This window comes from Haplochromis burtoni, unplaced genomic scaffold (assembly GCF_018398535.1).
Source record: "Haplochromis burtoni strain Fernald_Lab_line unplaced genomic scaffold, NCSU_Asbu1 Contig_67, whole genome shotgun sequence".
Lineage (NCBI taxonomy): Eukaryota > Metazoa > Chordata > Actinopteri > Cichliformes > Cichlidae > Haplochromis > Haplochromis burtoni.
This window is the reverse complement of record NW_024582428.1, coordinates 1,938,385-1,942,594: the sequence shown is the minus strand read 5'-3', so window position 1 is coordinate 1,942,594 and position 4,210 is coordinate 1,938,385.

Genomic DNA, 4,210 nt, shown 5'->3' with positions numbered 1-4,210 from the left:
TTTATTTGTCACATGCATAGTTATACAAGTATAACACACAGTGAAATGTAGCCTGACACGCCTCGACAGTCAAAATGGAGGAAGAACATTATATATATATATATATATATATATATATATATATATATATATAGTGTGTGTGTGTGTGTGTGTGTGTGTGTGTGTGTGTGTGTGTGTGTGTGTGTGTGTGTGTAACGGGGGAAGACTATATAGACTGACTGTAAATAACAACAAGTAAGTGTGTGGATCCTAAAGATCCTATTTTTGATGTGAATGTCTAATCATTTGTGTAGCACTTTTTAAATAGCCATCAGAGATTTAGCCTCTAAAAAGCAAGTAATAGTAAAATAGGTTAATCTCAATGTGTTAAATCACAGAATCCAGAGAAAGCAGAAACATGAGTTGACATGATAACATGTCTATGGCTGCACCTGCAGGTTTTTGCAGGAAATTACCCAATAAATCATATTCAATCAAAAGTTAGGCTGATGAATTAGGTTTTCAGTTTTGGTTTAAAGAGCTGCTATATATGAAAGTGTTTCAGTTTCTCTGTGTTACTTAAAGAAAGAAATAAAAGGTAAATTTGGTGACAGAGCATATCAGAGTTAAAGACCACTCCTGTGTCTCTTGAACCTCTTACAAAAGTGCCCTGAAAATTGTTGTATATTTATAATTTTGCATGCATGTCTATGTATGCAGCTTACTAAGCAAGCTTTAGCTTAGGTTTGGACTAGCATTAGCTGACAGCTTTAAACCCTTGTACACAAATGTTCACTTTTGCCTTCAAAAGTCTCACATGATGTCACTCAGAATACTAACACTGAGTCCAGAAAGCACTAAGTGAACATGTGATTTGAATGTGATTTCCAGATATTAGTATTAATCATTAGTACCTTGATGCACTTTACATGTTAGAAGATCATTAATTTACTCCAAAATGAGCCCAAATGTCTTCACTCCCTTGGGATGTTTTTTTTTTTTTTTAATTCTAAGCACAACTGGTGCAATAATTTTAATATATCACCAAAACAAACCAAGTAACAGTTTAGAGCTTGCAAAGTATTACAAATTTTTTATTTTTTTTAAACAGTCCAGTGCTATGTGCTCAGCTCTTTTTTTGTAATAATTTGAGAAGTATAATCTTTTATGAAGATCTGTGTTGCACCTAATGTAATCTAACAGTGCCCTCCTATGGCTTCATTTGGCAATCTACATTTTAATTCTTATATTCCACCAAATCCCTGCTGGTAATTTAATATCTACTTGTTTTATTGCTCAGTGAGTGACACTGATGAAGCACTAACGGTGAGATTTGAGATTTGCACTGTCACAGTCAGAGGATGGCAGCAAGCACAGATGCAATGACTGGACTGCCCGCTCAGCTGAGGAAAAACACAGATCGGTGGTGGGGGGGGTTTGTCCTGCTCTTTATCTGATGAGACTCTCTGACATCAAGAGAAGGATGGTGAAGAGAAGTGACCAAAAAAGAATTTGGTTAAAAAGCAGGTGGAGAGATTGATATTAATATATTTACATTTTGTATTTACATACAAAATAAAACATTTTGACATTTGAAGCCAAAGTGAGGTCCACACAAGCCCACAGGATTATTGATTAGTGTATAGATGGTCCTGGCAGAAGGGTTTGCAAGCCTTCAGTAATTCCAACAGAAATTCCTACAGCATATTGTACACCGTGAATGCAACATTCCTTGTAGCCTTGCAGTATTCACAATGCAGCACATTGTAGTATAAGATGTAACAACACTTCTTTATTAACCCAAAACCATAAAATTGACAGTGAAAACCGTCAGTCTAACTTTGGCTGTGATCATGTTTTATTCATGTGGTTTTGCCGTGGGTTTGTTCACCGATAGCTTTGATAGAATTAATTTTTTTTTCTGTTAAATGCTCTTTAAGATGTGTCTGGATCAGATATCACCAAAATATTAATTTTTTATTTTGAAAGGAAAATATCTGGAATAGCGGGCACTACTTTGTTTCTTCATGCACTCTCAATGTCCCCGTGAGTCACATAAGATTAAAATGTTTAATTTTCATTTTTAAAGTGAGAAAAAGTAATGCTATTGCTGCACAGACTCTTTAGTCATGGCTCATTTTTAAAATTGATCACACCCTGCTGTAACTGACTGATAAAATTGCTGGTCCAGCTAATTTTTGTTTTGAAAATCCGGCCCAACACACTTTATAATTGAATAGCTCTGCCCTACACCAACAGCAAAGTCAGATCTTTGCACTGTGTTTTGTGAGGAATGAGCTTTGTTATTAAGCTTCCAGTGAGGTATATACAGTACATTCTGGTGGACGTTCTTTAGTTTTCTTCGCACCACCAGCTCACCCTCCACCTCACCCTCCACCTCTCACTGTGGATTCTTTTTGTGTTTATGCTGCTTTAATATGGGTGCGTGTTGTTTCTGCAAACATTTATAAGCGTTTTAAAAGAGTAACTGGCAATCAACTTATTATATCATTTTGGTATGAGAATGTGTTGGTCTATCGGTAGCTAGTTGGCTGCACTAACACAAAAAACTTTAGTTAAAAGTATGACGAATCATGCTTTTTGGTAATATGCATAAATGTTCTTAATTTTAACAGAGGACTGAACTTCAAACTTTGATAAAAACTTACTTTTATAGAGTATTCATTGCATATTTCAAAGTCGTAGAGAGAAATCAGAGTTCAAAATTAATCCAACCCTAGAAACACATGAGGCAACCACTCAAGCAGACAAACAGTAGGATGCAGCAAAGAGCTAAGGAAAACTGAGGGCTTAAAAACATCCACAAGGTAATCAGGGAAAGAGAACAGAGTTGGGGAAAACAAGACACAGGTGAAGAGAATCTGGCTAATGACACAAAGGAACACAAAACTAAATGCACACAAGATTAATGCGCTAACACATTAAGACAGGAAGTAACTAAACACGGGACACTGGAACATGGAGAACACAGATGGGCAAAATGTAAACCTAAACTAGAATATAAAACAGAATGTGTAGGAAATATAATAATGAAAAAATTGAAACACAAACTTGCAGGCTCAAAGACATCATGACACCTCCGTGTTGTTCCGGTTATGGACTTTGTCACCACCTAGTCTTAGAGGTTTTCCACTATGTTGCAACACACTATATCCAAACCTTTAGATGGTCCTGTATATATACTGGCATATGAATTGCACAATCTTAAGCATGTGTGAAACCTTCTTATGTATGTATACTATCTCGGCAGATGAGATTCTCATTGCTGTCTGATAGAGATGTCAAAGACATCAAACAGCTTCTCCGCTACACGATCACACAGAGATGAGGGAGGGAGTTTAAAAATGAATGGAGCAATGAACAGAAGTCAGAACAAGTGCGAATCAGTGAAAGCTCTGCTGTGAGACTTCAACAAGCAAAGCAGGAGTTCAAAAACTGAGAGAAAAAGAGAATGATAAAGTGGGTCTGTGAAAAGAAGGATTAGATGTTTGGATTTTGGAAATGTAGATAGGAAGAAAGCTGAGAATACAGACACAGCAGCAGCATCCCCTACGGGTCAAACAATGAATTAAAACATATGTGCGTGCGTCTGTGTGTGTGTGGAGACAAGTTTACACTAGCTGATGATTTGATTTGCATTTCATTAATGTTTGTGTTTATACACATGTACAATGTTAAAATGCAGAAAGCACATATGCTGCTCAGATATGTAGATGAGGTTATGCTTACAAACTGAATACATGTTATAATACTTATAATAATACTATTATTATTTAAATATTTAAATATATTTATATAAATACCACACTAACAGATGTTTTATTTAAACAACCACAAGACTGCTTACACAATTTATTTATCGGTTTTAATAAGGAACGCTACAAGTAAGATAAAAAACATTTACTAAACAAAAAAAATGATTATGCTTCACCTGATTAATAAACGTATCCCCAAATCAAATTGAAATCTTTACAGAGAATATGGCCACAGAAGTGTAAACACAGTCAGGAGAGCAGGAGGCAGATCTGTATTCATTACAGGTATTCAAATCTGTGTGTGTCTGTGTGCTACTCTCTCCCCAAGGCATTGTGCGGCCGTGTAGAGAGGATGAGATCTTTTATCTCGGTTGACGTCCCAATCAATCAGCCAGACACTGATGGAGACCACTGTGCCCTCACTCTCTCTCTCACACAAGCACGCGCACACACAC